At 34.3% G+C, this 19,685-nt stretch overlaps 1 protein-coding gene across 5 annotated transcripts in view; it reads right to left on the minus strand.

The window, feature by feature from the left end:
• LOC118206068 (protein Wnt-11b-1-like) overlaps positions 1-19,685 on the minus strand; it is a 152,750-nt gene that overhangs the window by 28,410 nt on the left and 104,655 nt on the right. The window lies entirely within an intron of this gene.

The raw sequence follows: 19,685 nt of genomic DNA on the forward strand, positions 1-19,685 counted from the left end.
CCACAATAGAATAAATGTACTCTTTAAAATTCACTATATTTGTTTACTATAGCGACACTCTGGCGCTAGATTCACTTAACAGTATTATATTTCGTTCATATTATAACTCATAATGCACAAAACTTATATCATTTAAAGAATAGAATTAGCTAACCGTTGCCACATGTTCCATTCAAATACTATAATAAATCTAAAACGAAGTATAAAAGAAATCAAGCAAACAAAACAAAATAGAAGCACTTTTTCACAGACGATTGAGTATTTCTCATTCAATTAATACAGTTCTCACTTCCCGACAAGGCAAAAATACATAAAAACTCAAAATATCTATATTAAAAATTAATAAGTAAATCTCAAACATTTATTTCCTCGCATAAATTCCGGAATGGATTAAACATGATTTAACTCGCAATAATAAAAAAATCTGATGTGTACACCACATGACTTCCTTGTACGGAATATCAAATTATACGCATTTTTTCTTGCATTTCATTTAAACTTATTAGATTGAATTAAACCTACTTCGCCGACACCGCATAAACCATAATAGTATAAATGCATTCTTTAAAGTTCACTTGTTTACCATAGCGACACACTAGCGCTAGGTTCACTTAACAGTATTATATTTCGTTCATATTATAACTCAGAATGCACAAAATTTATATCATTTAAAGAAAATCGTTGCCACATGTTCTATTCAAATACTATAATAAAGCTAGAACGATGTATAAAAGAAATTAAGCAAACAAAACAAAAAAGAAACAGTTTTTCACAGACGATTGAGTATTTCTCATTCAATTAATTCAGTTTTCACTTCGCAACAAGGCAAAAATGCATAAAAACTCAAAATATCTGTATTAAAAATTACGAAGTAAACCTTGAACGCTTATTTCCTCGAAAAAATTCTAGAAAGGATTAAGCATGATTTAAATAATAAATGAAGGCGTTATCTTTGTTGCTGCGAAGCTAAGTTTCTCTAGATTGGCAAAAAATCCGCTATCTTGCTGTTTCAAATGTAAACAAGAGCAATCAAAAACATTATTAGGCTTAGCGTAACTTAAACAACTTTAAAATTGTTGATAATTCTAAAAATATTGCATAGACATTTACTAAAGGCATAAAAACCTTAACCGGAAGATAAAAACAACATAATTCTCATTCATTTCATATTTTTAAAGCAAAAAATGTACAATTTACAAACATATACGAGTAAAGAAACTGAGATCACTGAGCCGGGTAACAGAGTGGATATATATATAATTATATTTATATACGTTTGGTGTGGCGGATTGCAACCAAACTACGAGGTGCACATCTACATGTTATAGCAGTCCTATGTACAAAATTTCAACGTTCTGAGGCGACTCGTTTTTGAGTTATGCGAAATACGTACATACGTTCGTACAGACGCCACGAAAAATTCTCTTTAGAATTCATTTTAAAGCAGTTTTATAATTTTTTTGGAGGAAAAGAGTGTTTTATTCTGTCCTTACGTACATATATCACGGAAATACATCGTTAAATTGCATTTGAAAGAGGTCAAAATGGGATATTTTCGTTGAAATATGCTGCTTGAAAGTTTTCGCGATTACAATACTTCCTTTTTACTTCGTGCAAGGAAGTTAAAAGGCGTTATCTTTGCTGTTGCGAAGCTTAGTTTCTTTAGATTGGCAACAAATCCGCTATTATGTCAAATTAGATGTATAGATTCACTGTATAGAATCATTTATATATAGGCTATGGCAACCGCGTAATAATCATGTATTTACTTATCTTTTATGCAGGAATCCTATGATTTCTGTATCGATGCGCATGTCTTTTACAGCTGCATATGAAAAGTACTCACATCTGCGCATGAATACAGAGTAAAACATTCATTAAAATTTAAAATATATGTTTATCTGTTTTTAATATTGCCATTTCTAGATTAGTAATCTCTACATATAATAATAAAAAAAGACTGTGTGCCTTTCGTTCGTGCTTTGCGTGTCAGCTAATAGACCCAGGGCTACGAAATTTGGTATATAAGTGCACGTAGACATGAGCTTCGTCGTCGTCGCACGTCGAAGCGATTTTTTCAAAATTTGAATCAGATTTTTTTAGATTTTATCTTTTCGATTTTATCGCATCATTTTGAATAGTTTCATTCTTTGTGAAATGTGGTTTTGGCAACAGATTTTCATTCATTAACTGCTGACTGTTTTCTCTTGAAAAGATGAGATTTTTTTGCTTATTTCATTGTATTTTTTTATATTATGTTTTAATTATATGTAATTTTAATTATATAAAAAGTATTGCATGGTTTATTTTGGGGAAAGAAAATTCTTAACTTCCCTTATACCATTTGAATTCTTAACTTCCCTTATACCATTTGAATTCTTAAGATTTTACAACGGGAAGTTGGTTAATTTATTTATTACGATAACTAATATTTGTATTAAGGGATATTGCTTATTTCATTGTAATTTTGTTATATGAAATTTTTTTTTTTTTCCGATAAAGTTGTTCTGAAGAGAACGTTAAATTTAAAAACTCTGCGCAGTTTTTAAATTTAACGTTTGGTATTCCCTTTAGGCATTTTTCCGGTACATTTAAAGCCAAGCTGCTAGTAATTAAATATTTAGAAAGGTAAAAATACAGATTTGAAACTACGCTATAAACCGACGTCTTTAATCCCCGCGTAATTCAAGAGTCAATTTTAATTGAAAATGACTTCATTATTAAAAATGAAGTGTGGAACATTTCATTTTAATAATTAAAACGTTGAAAAGTCAGATCCTATAAAGCAGTTCTCTGCCCTCGACCTTGTCGAAAGGTTTCTCAGTAGAGTAATTAGTGTCGCGAGCAACTCAACGATTGTATAAATGCAATTTATGCAATTTCTTAAAAGATTAAGTTTTACGGTTTGGCAACATTGTATCTTTTTTTTTTTTTTATGTTTAGAATAAATGAAGTAAAAATGCACCATGACTTTGCATTAAGGTGGATTGCCTGTTTTAAGTGAATTAATTGGGTGGATTGCCTGTTTTAAGTGAATTAATTGGGTGGATTGCCCGTATTACTTGATTATAAGTTTCTTTTAATGGAGTACCGACTGAATGAACATAATTCAGGTAGAGTCTCGTAACAACTAGGCTTAATTTTTCGTTTTCCTGCTGACAGTTATTAGTCAGTAATTTTTATTCGAAATGATAATAATAACAATAACAAATAGAAATAGAAACAAACTAAAATTTGCTTACTCAGAAAACAAACTAAAATACGAGAAATACCCGAAGAATTAATCCTTTTGTCCGTGAGGCTGTTGACTGTTTCATTTTAAATTTTTATTTGGATTCAGCCGGTAAGATTCGGTTTTGTAAAATGGCAGCAGTTAATATAACTAAGCGGAAAAGATTTTCATTTATAAATTGAAAGCAAGTCTTTGTAAATTTAATTTGGCGGAAATGGTTCAATTTAATGAAATGACTGCCTCTTTTAATAGCAAATTTTATTAATTCAGAAGTCAAACAACAAAAACCAGCGTTATATTTTCAAAACGCTGATTTTTTGTTGTTTGACTTCTGAATTAGTATTTGTTCGGCGTGTTATTGTATCTTAATTAGCAAATTTTATACTTTTTGCCTGAACATAACAAAAGTTTTCTTGTATTAATAAAATACGAATTATATTGCACATATAATTTGTATTTTGAGTCAGAATGCTAACCAAGTAAGGGATATTACAATTTAAACTTCCTCTCATCTTCTCATATTATTACTTTCTTGTAGGAAGTAAAGAAATTATTGTAATCGCCAAAATTTTCGGGTTTCATATTTTAACTAAAATATCCATTTTGACCGCTATCAAATGTAATTGAAAGAGATTTTCGCGTGACATCTGCACGTGCGGACAGAATAAAGGACTCTTTTTCCCAAAAGGGGTTGCAAAAAGGATTTAAAATCTATTTAGAAGAGAATTTTTCGTGATGTCTGTACCTAGGTATATATCTCGCATAATTCAAAAACGAGTAGACTCAAAAAGTTGAAATTTTGTATACAGAGCTGATATAACATGTAGTTGTGCACCTCCCCTTTTAGTTGCAATCGGTCGCACCAAAGTATAGAAAGATGAAGCTGCAAAGTAATAAAATAATTTATTTACTAATTTATTATATTACACCTTTTTAGAAAGGCAGTAGAATTTTAGTGGAATGAAGTAAATTATAAGCATATTTAAAGAATGAATCTTGAAATTTTTTTTTAAAGTGAAACATCAAATATGAAACATGAATAAATTGAAAATGAAAAGGGGAATAAACAATGAAAAAATAATCAACAAATCAAGTAATTATCGTTAGCGACCCCACTTTGTTATTCGGCACTGTGAGCTCAGTTGTTTTTATTTTTATATATTGGTAAATTCTGCATTTTGTGATTTAAAAATGACTGAATTATATTGTTTTTATCTTCGGGTTAAGGTTTTTATGCCTTAATCTGCATGCAATTGTTGTAGAATTATCAACAATTTAAAAGTTGTTTAAGTGCGGTTAAGTCTAATTTTTACTACTATAGCAGGCATACTTGTTTAAATTGAAACTTAGCAGAATAGTGATGCACCTTCAGTGTCTTTTTGCCCAAAGGGACCAAAAGTAAACTTTTAGTTTTGTGCACTGAAAAATCTGCCTTCTTGCCCACTGAATGAATTGCTTGATTTTGCGTTAGTCCAAAGGGGCAATTTGTCCAGAAGAGCTCTTAATTTCATTTTGGCATTTTGCGTTCATTCACTTCTCAAACTGTTGAAAATAAAATGAAGGAATTATAGAGTCAAATGTATTTTTTTAGCATATAGTAGAGTTAAGTTAAATTTAAATAATTCTCTTGCGCCATTGCTGCAAGGAATGAAATTTGAATTTAAGAAACATTCTCTATTCGTAAAAAACAAATTTAAAGTTAATTAAATTTTAAATGAAATTGAATTACAAATAAATAATTAATTATTGCTGCGAACTAATCTACAATATATACGTATATATATTTGTGTGTGTGTGATAGCGCTCTTGAATTGAATTCTACGGTTTAAGTTCGAAGAACATGATATTTAATAATTAAGGGTAACGCGCAAAACGTTAAAAAAGGGACATAATATAAAATCTGAAAATCTAAAAAGTTTTTCTTTTCATATTTTTCAATTTTTAATAACGATATTGAAGTTTTATGTATTTTTGCTTTGTCACGATGTCAGAACTGAATTAATTAAGTGAGAAATATATCTCTACTGAAATTCGAGTTTAAATGAAATGCGGCAAAAATGCGTATAATTTAATATTCCGTACAAGGAAGTCATGTCGATCCTTGGATGTGATGCTGTGTGTGTTGATCCATGGATATCATTTTAGATGGAAGTTGATGGAGGCTGAAGAATGATCGACCAGCGTATCAACGTTTTCACTTCTCTACTACAAGGGCGAGTCAAATGAAAGTGAGCCAATGCGAATATATGACAAACAGAGTACTTTATTTAAAGGTAGTCTCCATGAACATAGAGACATTTATCCCATTGACAAATGAGCCGTGTGATCCCCGTCTCATAAAACTCCTTGGGCTGTCGATTCAAAAAATCTGTAACCGACTCCTTCACGGCGTCGTCCGACACGAATCTGGTACCCTTGAGATGTTTTTTCAGTTTCCCGAAAATGTGAAAGTCGCATGGCGACAAATCTGGGCTGTATGGAGGATGTTGCAGCGTGTCCCACTTAAACTTTGCCAGTTGTGTCTTAACCACATCAGCGACGTGGGGACGAGCATTGTCGTGTAGCAAGATCACACCATTCGTCAATCTTCCAGGTCGTTTGTTCTTGATTGCGACACGCAGCCGATCCAGCGTTGCACAATATCGCGAACTATTGATAGTCTCTCCATGTTTAGCAAATTCAATCAGTAATGGCCCCTGACGATCGAAATAAAAAGTCAATAGCACCTTTCCCGAGGAAATGACAGCCTTTGCTTTCTTCGGGGGTGGTGAATTCAAATGTTTCCACTGTAAGCTTTGCCGGCGTGTTTCAGGTTGGTAGTGGTGACACCATGATTCGTCTCCGGTCACAATTGCAGACAAGAAGTCGTCACCCTCATTGTGATACCGGATGAGATGAGTCAATCAGCGCCGAACCTCTCCGTCTTCTGGCGGTCGTTCAAAATCTTGGGCATCCATTGAGCACACAAAAGCCGATAACTGAGATGATCATGAATTATGGTGTGAACCGAACCGTGACTGATGTTCACACGCTCTGCCAGTTCATCGATGCTTATCCTCCGTTCTTGTCTAATCAGCTCATCAACCTGTGCAATTGTGTCGGGGGTGATTGCAAGGTGGCTTTGGCCCGGTCTTGGATCGTCTTTTCAACTTTCACGTCCTTCTCTGAACCGTTTGCTCCGACGCTTCACAGTGGCCAATGCGATGCAATGTTCACCGTACACAGCAGTCATACGGCGACTAATTTCATGTTGGGAAACACCTTCAGCTGTCAAAAACCTGACCACACCCCGCTGTTCCTCTTTTGGAGCATCCATTATGTCACGCTACCGTCTTCAACCCAGTGTAAGAGCGCTTTAAAGAACTTTAACCTCACACTTTCGCGCCACTTTCGTAAATGAAGGCTGTCTCTGTGCTACGCGCATGCGCCGCAGATGATGGACCGAACCATTCTTGCTGAGGAGGGGTTGGCTCACTTTCATTTGACTCGCCCTTATATATACCCCCTGGTTCTCACCGGAACTGCAGTAAACGAAAGAAGTTTGAAGGAATCAAAATAATACTTCAAACTAAATACTTTCGTTTTCGAACTGCAAACGTGAAATTCTGGTGAAACTGGCAACAAACAAAATAATACTTCAAACTAAATACTTTCGTTTTCGAACTGCAAACGTGAAATTCTGGTGAAACTGGCAACAAACAAAATAATACTTCAAACTAAATACTTTCGTTTTCGAACTGCAAACGTGAAATTCTGGTGAAACTGGCAACAAACAAAATAATACTTCAAACTAAATACTTTCGTTTTCGAACTGCAAACGTGAAATTCTGGTGAAACTGGCATTTCTGCTTTGTTAATTTTTACATGACGATGTTACTCTGGTTCTTATTACTTCCTTGTACGAAGTAAAATGGAAGTATTGTAATCGCGAAAAGTTTCAGGCAGCATATTTCAACGAAAATATCCAATTACACCGCTAACGAATGCAATTTAACGATGTTTCTGCGTGACATCTGTACGTAAGGACAGAATAAAAGACTCTTTTCCTCCAAAAAAATAAAACTGCTTTAAGATGAATTCTGAAGAGAATGTTTCGTGGTGTCTGTACGTACGTACGTATGTATCTCGCATAACTCAAAAATGAGTAGCCTCAGAACGTTGAAATTTTGTATATAGAACTGCTATAACATGCAGATGTGCACCTCGTATTTTGGTTGCAATCGGCCGCACCAAACGTATATAAATATATTTATATATATGTGATGTACCAGCTTTTGCCCAGAATAAAAAGATTGGAGAAGAATCATAAATGTAGTCGTAGCTTAAATTATCAGACGATAAGTTTAAAAAACAGGATCCATTTATTATTATTCAGGAGAAATAGCAGTTACAAAATCAGATATCCGGAGTAATAAAAAGAGTTACTAATAACTTTTTGTATGAAGTTTACTGCATCGTGACATTTAAGATAAAGCCCCGATAGTCTTTCGCGAGTCCTTTTATGGCCTCTGGAAAGGCGGAGCTTCCAAGAAATGACGTCAGCCTCGTCAGCGAATCCAGTTCGCTTTAAATATTTCCAGAACATTCTATAACTGTACGTGTACAAAAGGCGGGAAAAACAACTTGACTACGGGGCTGTGGATTTAATTCCACGTACTTTCAAATAAGAGAACGTCGCCATTAGTGATGAGTCGGTATTACCGAACCGAGTATTTTGTAATGGGTACTTAGTTGTAACGGGTACTGAAAATTGAGGGCGATAATTCTGGGCAGTTTTTAAATTTAGTGTTTCTCTTGGCTACTGGACGTTTGTTAAGAGAAGGCAACGGGAAGTTGGTTAATTTATTTATTAGGATAACTAGTATTTGTATTAAGGGATATTGCTTATTTCATTGTAATTTTGTTACATGTAATGCAAAAATAATGTTATTTATTTTTTATTATGAAGTTGTTCTGCAGAGTAAAATTCTGCGCAGTTTTTTAAATTTAACGCTTGGTGTTTCCCTTCAGGCATTTTTTCGGTACATTTATAAGCCAGACGAAGCTGGCAACATAGCTGCTAGTTAATAATAAATCTTCAGTTTTTCTCATGCTAAAAAAAATGTACTAGTATCACTTTCTTTGAAACAACATTATCAATTTGCCCTCCCCCCTTCTACCCGAAAAAAGTAACGAAGGTCGCTTCGTGGTAAATAAGTTTCAGCTGCGTAGTTATTGGACGTTATCTCATTATTATTATTATTTTCTTTTTGTAACGCTGAAAGGCTAGAACACTGGAAACACAATCGTTTTGTCTTCATTTCAAACTACTTTGGTAATGGACGGTAAAGAGGAATATTACATTTCAAAATGAAAACATGACTGAAGATTCTGCAATCGAATCTAGCAGTATAGAATTTGAAGTCTACGATTACAGTGTTTTCCCTGACCTGAATTCATAATGGAACAGCAGGTATGGTTTTTGATGTTATGAAACTGAGCTTTAGTAACAATTATGGATCACATAATGCCAAATCAGACTGGCTTTGATATAGAAAACCGCATCACATCCTATTCCTTGCGTCCTTCGTATGTATACATTGCCACGACTTTTTTCTATTAGGTTGTCCGGAAAATAATGCAGGTTTTTAACCTATATCTTTAAAGTATCATAACTCAAAACAAAAACAAGAAAGTCTGCCAGAGAATTCTAACATGATTGAAAGATGCTTTGCATAAGAAGAAACTTCAATTGTGGGAAGTGGAAGAATTAGTCCTGGATGTTGCATTATCACAATATCACAATGCTGCAACTCAGACATCACTTCTTGTTACCAGTAATCTGACAACATATTGTACTTCCATTGTGCACAATATGCCGTATTCTCTAAGTTTGGTCCCAGCAAACTTTTTTCTACTTCTGAAACTTAAAATCATTTTGAAAGGATGTCTTCCAGTCCATAGAGGAAAATTCAACAGCAGTATTGTATGCCATTAAAAAAAGGGGTTTCCAGCTGGTGTTCCATAAGGAGAAGAAACAATGACAATTGTGTGTTCACACTAGATGTTAGTGCTTTATAGATGATAGTAGTTGAAAGTTTATATTATTAGCAATAAAGTGTGAGGAAAAAATGTTCAGTCTTTTTTGAACAGTATATTAATTCTAGTTTCTAACAGGAATTATATTATCAGTGTATTGGAGTAATGCTTATTATGGTTACCTAACTCAGAGGTTTAACTGCACAGTGTACAGTGCACAAAAAAAGGGGGGAGCAGTTCTATACCTCGCGTTCTACTGGGTCGATTGACAAAATTCAAATTGCATTTTTCATGTCTCATAAGCACGACTTAGAACATATATTAGATTTATCTATAGCATTGTTCTGATATAGGTATTTTGACACAAAATTGGACTTTTCATGAAATTACATGGCAATTTTTTTCCATATTTCAATTCTATGACTCAAATTATGCCTAAATATTAAATTTTGTAAAATTTGGTGCGAAATTTATGGAGAAATTCAAAAATTTATCTATTCACATTTTTTCATTTTGCACCAAGAATAATTACTTGGTGAACTTCTTCATAGATGGCAACCTGTTTTCCTTTCCTTTTTTACATTGTGCATGAGTGGAAAAGAAGGCAGATCATTCCTACTTTCAAATAATTTTAACAAAATGACTATTTTGATGTTATTATCCCTTTTAACAAATATGCCAAATTAAACTCGAAAACAATTTTATTAATCAAAATAAGCACCAGCCGAGTCATTGAATTTTTGCCGACCAGATAGAAATTTATTTATGCCTATAAAATAAAATTCTAGAGTCTGAAAAAAATCTGTAATGTTTTCGTGCATAAAATGTTTTAATATTAAAATATTCATCCGATTTTTGGTTGAGTTAGAAAATAGTGCTCATATAAAGAATTCCATCACATTTCAAGTATGTACCATAAGCCATTTTTAAAACATCATGCGCGCAAGGTGGAAACATGACGAAACATTTGTCAAAAAGCGGATTAAATTGCAAAAATATTTGTGGCAACACAAACTTTCTGGTTACTAGTTCCCATAGCAACAATATTATGTAGTACGCTGTAAAAAGTTGGAAGCAGTTGCTGTGAAGTTGAACCTCTACCTGATTATTATCTTTATTTTGATGTAATTTAGTAAATCGCGATTGGCAACAGTTGAGTTTTTACATCTACGCTTTCGAGTTTGTTCTATAGTTTTACTTTTCGTTTTAAGTAATGAGAATAATGACTTTTTGAGATGTTTTTCATGAGTATTTAAAAACTGATGAGTATTATTTTATGTCGTTTATGTTCTGAGTATTGCTTTGAGGTGTTAAAGCTAAAACTAACACTTAATTAGACTTGTAAATAGAATCGTAATATTAAACTGTTTGCTTTGTGACGAGATGTCTTTCATTGGATAATTGATTGTATACTCATTTTTCATCATAATTCTTCGGATATTCATCATAATTCTTCGGATTTTTCATCATAATTCTTCGGAAGGTAAAACGGGACAGTTGCTTTTAAAACAAATAAAATATCCCAATTCTTGCAACAGTCACATATTTGAAGATCATAAGGGGTTCAAGGTATATGAGCCCCCTTATGATAGTCTCGAAAATCGTTTTCACAGCCGATTTGATAGAAATACTCTCACAACTTTACTTAATTATTATCTTTGTGATAGAGAGTCGGGCACCTGTTTTGTTGAAAAAAAATAATCATCGCTCTTTTCACCCGATTTGTCTATTCCTAGATATCTCTCGTATCAGCAAAAATTGAGCATTCATGAAATATGTGAAAGAATATCCGAAAATCGACATAATAAAATTTGGTATCGGTTGCAGAGCTTAGTTTCTTAAGATGTTTCATGGAATTATAAGGAGATAAATGTATGCCAGCACTTTTTATTAAAAACAAGTTTCATCACTATTTCTACACCACGTAGCTAGAAGATTGAGTTGGATAAAGCGCTGCTTACAATTACGTTGTAAGGATACATCATGATTGTTACTAGAGTGAAAGTGAAGGTGAATCCATTAGGTTGTTCCGAAAATAATGCAGAGTTTTTCACCTATATCTTTAAAGTATCATAACTCAACACAAAAACAATTTTATTAATCAAAGTAAGCACCAGCCGAATCAATCAATGCATTTTTGCCAACGAGATATAAGTTCATTTATGCTGGTAAAATAAAATTCTGGAGTTCTAGACGCGATAATCGAAGGCGTTCTGGGCTTCCTCTTGGTTTCTGAAGCATTTTTTCTGCAGAATGTTATCCAGATGTTTGAAAAAGTGGTAATTGGTCGGCGAGAGGTCAGGCGAATACGTGGGAAGAGGGGGAGTCTCGTATTCCAATTCGTTCAATTTTTCTGTAGGGTCAGTTGCACGACGTGAGGCCGAGCATTTTCGTGAAGAACTGGCCTCTTTCTGTTGCAGGGGCGTAGCTAGAGGAGGGCAAGGGAGGCATATGTCCCCGGGCGCAGAATCCAAGGTCCGCCAAACTGATGTTCCGTCAATTTAGAATTAAATGTTTTCCATCCTTGGCAAGCAGTAAGGGACGCGAAATCTTCAGTTGTCCCTGGACGCTGAAAATCTTAGCTACGACTCTGTATCTGTCGACAAATGCCGGACACATGCGTTGCAATTTTTGGTGCATTTCGTCGATTTACAGACAGTACTTATCTGCCGTAATCGTTTAGCCCAGATTTAGGAAGCTGCGGTGGATGAGACCGGCCGCAGACCACCAAACAGTCACCGTAATTTTCTTTCCGTGCAAATTTGGCTTTGGAAAGTGTTCTGGTGTCTGACCGCGGTCCAACCACTGAGCCGAATGTCGCCGGTTGTTATAGAGAATCCACTTTTCATCGCACGCAACAATTCGATCAAGAAAAGGGTCGTTTTTGTTGCGGAGAAGAAGAGCAGGTGATACTTCAAAACGGCAATTTTTTTAAATTTTCGCTCAATTCGTCAGACACCCACTTATCGAACTTCTTTGACTTTCCTATACGATTCAAGTTGTAAGTATCCTAAGTTTTACTAACGTTTATTTTATTTTAAAACTGTACTATCACTTCTCGCCAGAATTAAACGCTTTAACTTATTTATGCAAATTGTCTTGCTAACGCCAAGTACTTAAGTTGTGGCTTTTTGCCAAGCAAGAGAGAGGAAGGAGTTATTGGAAGCACGCCGCTTGCCACTGTAGTTTTACGAGTTTTCACTCTGTTGCTGGTTGCCTTCAAGGCCAGAGGTAATTGCTTGATAATTGCAGACGTATCGTAGTTTTAGTAGCTCGGCGTACTACATACGTACCTTTCTTTAAATAAAGGCCAATCTTAGTGCTAGGCACTTGTATACTAATTCAAAGTTAGTTTTAGTTAGAGCTTTAGTTAGTAGTTTTTATATTCTTACGTTCAGACCACAAGTGGTTGGTCTCTGTATTCCGAAGTTTCGGAAATCATTGTAAAGAGAGAAAAATAAAGGGTTTCGTATACCCTTCCTGCTTGTATTGTCTACTTCACACATTCTTGAACACAGCTTGAGTAAGCTCCCTGTTCCTATTCAAGACCATTCATGTTTCCAAAGCAAGTCAAAAGAAACACTAGTCCTGATAAAGTGATCAGAAATCGCTGTTTTGCTTATGCCAAGCTCTCGAACAGCTGCGCGCGGGTCTGTTTCAACTAAAGTCTTCAAATCGCCGTCATCAACAGCTGAAGAGCGTTCACGATGCTTTTGATCTTCCAGGTCAAATTCTCCATAACGAAACTTTTGATACCACCGTTGAATTGCAGATTCATTAACACTTTTCCCGCCCTGTAATTTGTTGACATTTCGAGCCGTTTGTGCTGCGCTGTGGCCTAGCTTGTACTCATGAAAGTAAATTTGCCGAAAATCCCGTTTTGACATCTAAACAAAAACACCTAGTAAATATTTTTAAAAATAATTTTGGAACAAAATGATTATTATAGAAATATAGAGCGAAAATAGAGCTTCAAAATGATATATAAGCCAATATAATTCAAAATAGTTTTGTTGCTGAAAATGTACAGGAAAGATAAGAAATTGCAAGAGCTTGCATTATTTTCCGGACAAGCCGATAAATTCAACATGGTAAGATCATGAGTGAAGAGATGTGTCAAATTACGTCAACTGGTCACGTCACTGACGTAGTTTATCGTACATTTCTTCCTTCGGTGAATGTGCCCGCAACTGGCTACCGGTTCGCAATACTTCACAAGTGCACATCAGCGTAGCCACTGAGGGAGGGGTTTCGAAAATGGACCAATGCGCTTTTATTGCTCTTGTGACGCTAAGTCTTCAATGCACGTGAGCGTATGTCGTTTGCGTTTTGATTTGCATTTGTTTCGCGGTAAAAAGTGTATGGCGTAGTAGAAAAAAAATTCGTAGAACATTCGTTTCATGAGTTTAAGTTAATCGCTGACATTTCACTTTCGCGATTTTTATCACGCATTAATTGTTCACGGATTGATGTTCACGGCATATTATCGCTCTTTACATTGAGGACATGACTCTATAACCTATAATTAGCCTCGAATATTATGCATTTACTTAACACCTGTGGATTAAGAAAATTCGAGTACACATTTTTTTTTTTTTTAAATAATTTTTCATATAGACTGAAATAAAAAGTGCTGACTTCTATTTACATATATAATTGGTGTAAATATTTTTCTCATATGCCTAGTTTTATGTAAAGATAGCATTTGGGCTCAGATGTTTATCACATATTTCTTTCTTCATCTTATTTACCACTTATTAAATAATATTTCACATGGATATTTTTGCGGAGTATCCAAAATGTGTTTGCATTTACTTTAAATTCTTTCAATCAGGTAGTGAAATCTTCACGTTTGCTTATATTTGATCTAACTTCGCAATAAAAATTTCAGAAGAAATCGACGATGCTTTAATTATTTTGTACGAAAAATTGCGTAGCAAAATATTTTCAACCATTTTGCTTAAAACTTAAAGCACGCGAAAGGTCATGTGACATGACAGAAATTTTACTGGATGCCCATTGGTCCATCCTAGAAGCCACACCCTCGGTGGCTACACAGATGTGCACTTGTGAAATATGCTACCGGTTTCGGTATCTGAGTAGAACAGATTTGTGGGTTTATACATCAGTCACAGTCCAGATCCTTTTACGTGTATCTACGCATTAATAGATATTCTTTATTATTCTATCTTCTGGTAGTAGTTTTAGCAGTATACTGACGGGCAACAGTTTTCCTGAGGCTGCTGCTGGCGTTGCTAAGAAATTTTCAACAATCAAAATGACAGTTTCTTTACGAAAACGAAAGAAATATTAGAAATGTATTGATCCCGCCTCGAACGTTAAGTTGTTCTGTGTTTCGAAGTGAATTAAATAGGAAAATGGCTGATGAAATTCGTACTTCAGGGTATATTTCATAAAATGATTTTTCACAAAAATTCGTTAATTTATTCGAATATAAAGATTTCAGCCGACACCACAGCAGTTTCTGAAAGTTCAAGTATATTTTCACATCTGGCCGTTTTGAATATATCACTGTTCATATTACGTCTAGGTCTACATGAATAAAATGGCAATTGCATTTTAATGATATCGTTTTGACCACCTCAGAGCGAGCGACTGTCGAAACTGCGTAGCAACTACATATACAGGGTGTTTCATAGACCATGGGACAAACTTGGAGGGGTGGTGGAGCGTACTAAAACATGCATTTTTTTATACGAATATAGGGTCTAAAGGGACGGGTTAAGGCAGGAACTATAAAAAAAAAAAAGAAGAAAAAAAAAAAAAAAACCGACACGAGAGGAAAATGTGTTTATGTACAAAATCAACGCAAAGTGCTTTGTAGCAAAACAGTATTCACAATAACTGTTCAAAATTGCGACCACCAGCAGTAATACATGTTTGGTAACGTCGCAGAAGGGACTGACGAACATGTTGAAAAACGACAGGCATTTCGCGCACGCTTGCAGCCGCAATGGATAGCCGTGCAACGAGGTCCTCCAGTGAGTCAACGGGAGTCTCGTAAATGATGCTCTTCAGATGGCCCTATTAAAAAATGTCCAAGCTGGATAAATCTGGTGAATGGGGTGGCCATCGAACGGGTCCACCACGGCCAATTCATCGGCTCGGAAATGTCCCATCCAAGTAATTGCGGATCCGCACGTGGTTATGGGCTGGTGCATCTTCATGCTGGAACCACATGCGCTCACGAAGGACAGCTGGAACATACTGTAGCAATTCCGGTAGCACCTCTTGCCAGAAAAATATGATAATATAAGCCATTTGTACGTGCAAGTAAGAGGTATGGGCCTATGAGGTAGTTGTTAACAATACCCGCCCACGCATTCACGGAGAAACGGGTTTGGAATGCATGTAGACGTGTGCCGTGTGGATTATGAGTCGCCCACACGTGCATGTTGTGGCTTTTGAAGATGCCGTCATGTAAGAAATTTGCCTCGCGCGTGAATAGCATGATGAATTCATGAATTCATTAACCCTTTGGCCGTCCTCTCCTGTCCGCGAAAATTTCCTCCCAGCGGCCGTCTGTTTTTCGAAGCGTGTAATGTTGTTTTCTCTGTACATCATAACTTTCCATACATGACTTTCGTAGTGGATGAATGTCAATGAATATTAAGTAAAATTATAAGGAAATAAAGCATAATGGAAAAATAATAATATCTCTGCTTATTTCTAACAGCAGGATAATTTGATAACATCTGATCCAGACGGTCCACTCCTCCCATTTTGTTGCTGTGATCTTTTACAATTATTGGTCTTTTTAAGTTCATTTCCGTGTTCCAACATCCATCATCGAGTTATTATGGACTGTACTCATCCAACGTATATCCTTCTTGTCTTTCCAATTCACAACCTCATTTTTTCTCTTTTTCTGCTGAGTATACGTTGAAGCCATCTCTTACTGTCTTACGTAAAATGGCGCGAATCTTCATAAAACCCGGGGCAAATTCAATTAGAAATAGAATGCCTGATAAGTGCTGCCCTCTAGAACAAACAAAAATAAAAAAACTCAAAAAGTAAACATTTAGAAAGCGTTTTAAACGTTTAAAAGTTTTAAAATGTAGAAGAACGCTTGAGGCGCGTTACGGACGATGAAGAGGTTAAACCCCTTCTCAGTTTAAATAACTGCGCATTAAAGTTAGAGCTCGAATTTAGAATCTTTAATAAATTAAGAAAGTGATAAAAGTTGACGGGTTTAAGATGTATTTGAAAATGATAATCGAACTAATAGAAAATTCAGTTGTTATTTTCGCCCGTAATTTTCTTTTTAACTAACGTAAAAAGAATCGTAACCTTGATAACTTTCCAGCAGCTAACTCACTATGAAAATGATCGATAGCTCATTGCGAAAATGATTAGAAGCTGCACGTCACTTTCAAATTAAAAAGAAAGGAAGATTCAGTGTTATAAATACCTAAGTGGATAAATACAAATTTCTTTCCAAGCTTTAATAAACTTCTTCAGTTGAATGATGGGTTGTATTTCTGGAATGACAGCTTGCGCATCGGAACGTAGAATTAAACGCGGTAATCTATTGATGTTTTATTATGTCTTATTAGCAAAGTACCTGAAAAAAATTGTTGATTGCTGCTAGATTTCTTTTTGAGGTCTCTTCAAACGTTCATATTTTCAAGGATTTTTCCTGGTTATTGTTTCTTGAATTATTTTGGTTCAGAATCTGAGACGCTCTCAAAAACATATATTGATTTCCTGTACTTGGAATATTTTTTAAAGCAATATTTGTCTATAATTTCATTTTATTGTGGCGAGCTGCAGTAAAGTGTCTAAATAAATATTTTTCTCAAAAGATTTTGAAAAATCTGTTTTTATATTATATTTTTGTATATTGCCATTTTCGAGGTTTTTTTTTTTTTTTTTTTTTTTTTTTTCTTCTTTTCTTTATTCGATGCTTCCCTTTTCCTAAAAAGAAAGAGTTCAACGAGTAATGCATTATCCAAAAATCAGTGTTAGGATACATAACTTGAAGAAAAAATGTGATTTTCTATTGCATAAATTCACATTTTATTTTATGTTCAACTGCATTTCAAAACTGGCAATATTTTTGCATAATAACAGTTTGGTCCATTCAAAAGTTAACTCTTCCTCTCGAGATGATAGCATGATGATGAAGGATGGTTTGATGGCATGAATATTTTATGCTAAAAGAACTTCACTCTCAATTTTTTAAATCGAATAAATTTATTTGACATCAATAACTCATATAAAATAAGATCAACTTCCTTTCCATGCTTAGCCGAAGACGGTAATTGAGAATAGGATGAAATACTGTGTATATATTGAGCATAATATTCTATCATCTTCCGAAAATACATTAAAAAACTTGTAGTTTCCTCACTTTGTAATTCTAAGTTAATGTTGGAAGTGAAGAATCTAAGAACTGATAAGCGAATAATCGCTTAAGTTCGGTGACAAGAAACAACAAGACAAGGGTAACTAACCCTTTATTATTTCAATAAGATTTAACAAAACTCCGCCTGGGAGTGTACAAACAAAGCCCGCACTTAAAAGGCTTGAACTTAAAAGACTAAGAATTAAACTAAAACTAAGATTAACTAAAGAAATATAGCTGAAGCTATAAAGGTTCAAATCGAGTTGGCCCCTTAGCTTATTTGACTACGAAGCTTAGCAAGGGCCTGAGTACGGCCGAGCGTAATAACAGCTATGAGAGAGAGAGTGCCCAAAAAGGCAGACGCGCGTAAATCAGAAACTCCGATTCTCTCTGATTCAGTAAGTAACTTCGTGGTTTAATTACCGCTCCTCCTCATTAAATATTCAGCAAAATTCCAAAACTATGTTCTAGCCGGAAGTAGTGAGTTGAAGTTAAGATTTTGACAAAGGAACTTTAACTTAAAATTTAAGTGTTAATAAAATTAACATAATCCTTACATATTGCAATATTTTCCTCTTTTAGTAAAAAATGTTAAAATATAATTAAATAAATCTGTAATAAATTAGATGGTAAAAGATAAAATCTAATGATTTACGACAAAAAAGAAGCAATGTCTTTGTCTTCGACTAATTTCTTAACATTTTTAATTTAATATAAATGCCACAAAACTTAAAATAATTAACAATAAGCAAGGAACTGAATTATGACCGCAAAAATTCGAAAAATACATGAGCAATTTTATTGTACTGTGCGGTTATGAATAACAAGAAAAACACTTTCCTGACTCAGCCTATGCACACTGGAAAAAAAAAAAGAGGGGGAAGTTCTACTGGGTTATGCCGATTGACGACTGACGAAATTCAACTTGCGTTTTTCATGTCTCGAAAGCGCGACTTAGGATATGTATTACATTTATATATAGCATTGTTCTAATATAGGTATTTTGACACAAAATCGAACTTTTTCTAAAATGACATGCCAATTTTTTTTCCATATTTCGCTTCTGCGACTCAAATTACGACAAACTACCAGGTTTTGTAAAAATCGCAGTAGTAGTTTTTAAAAAATTAGCTCTTAAAATTTTAGCTCCTCAATGTTAATTAAATTTGGTATGTATTCATTAATATCTCTGTTTTTTTTTATTAAACTTATTTGATTCCTTCTTACACAGTTCGAAAATTAGGTTCATTTCAAATAAAATTCACCCATTTCTTAAGATTTATTTTTAAAATTTGTATTTTAAAACAATTTTTCTAAATTTTTCGAAAAAAAATTTTGAATTATAAGCTATAAAATTTTTACAATCATCTTAAAGTAGACGTATTTTTAAGCACACCTGCAAAAAAAAAAAAAAAAAAAAGAGCAGCATAAAAAAAAAATGATGAAAGTCGCAAAAATTTCGCAAATACTAAAATTTTAGTAGCACAAGTTTATACAAAGTCGCAAATTTGCGTAAAATTCGCACGATCTGGCAACACTGGCACATACGTCAAGTTCTGTCCGTAACGTACAGATATCACGCAAAAACATCGTTCATATGGATTCGAAAACGATCAAAAAGAATATTTTCTTTGAAATATGATACTCGAAATTTTTCGTGCTTGCAGTATCATTTCGTACGAGGAAGTAAAAACTCAGTGTTCACGTATATATTTCTCGCAGTTTTAAATGCTTGAGTTGTATCTGAAGAAGAAAGATGAAAGGCAGAAAAATTAAAAAATTCGTGTCAGTATTCATTGCTTTCCCCTAAACTGTGAATGATAAGTAATAGCTTTTACAAGGATCCTGTTGATAATGATTGAAGTATCGATAACGGCTTGCTGACATATTACTTATCGATTAAATATCAGGGACGCGGACACAATGATTATCAAATGGTACCAAATTAGCAGGTTTTTTATACCCTTTTTATTATATTTTATTTTATATAATATAAGTATTCCATCTTTCTTTTTAGGTTCATTTATGTTTTTCTATGAGCTTCATAAACTTGTCACTGGGAATAAA

The sequence above is a fragment of the Stegodyphus dumicola genome, chromosome 9, assembly GCF_044657685.1.
Source record: "Stegodyphus dumicola isolate Sdum_Otavi_A_Nest chromosome 9, ASM4465768v1".
Taxonomy (NCBI): domain Eukaryota; kingdom Metazoa; phylum Arthropoda; class Arachnida; order Araneae; family Eresidae; genus Stegodyphus; species Stegodyphus dumicola.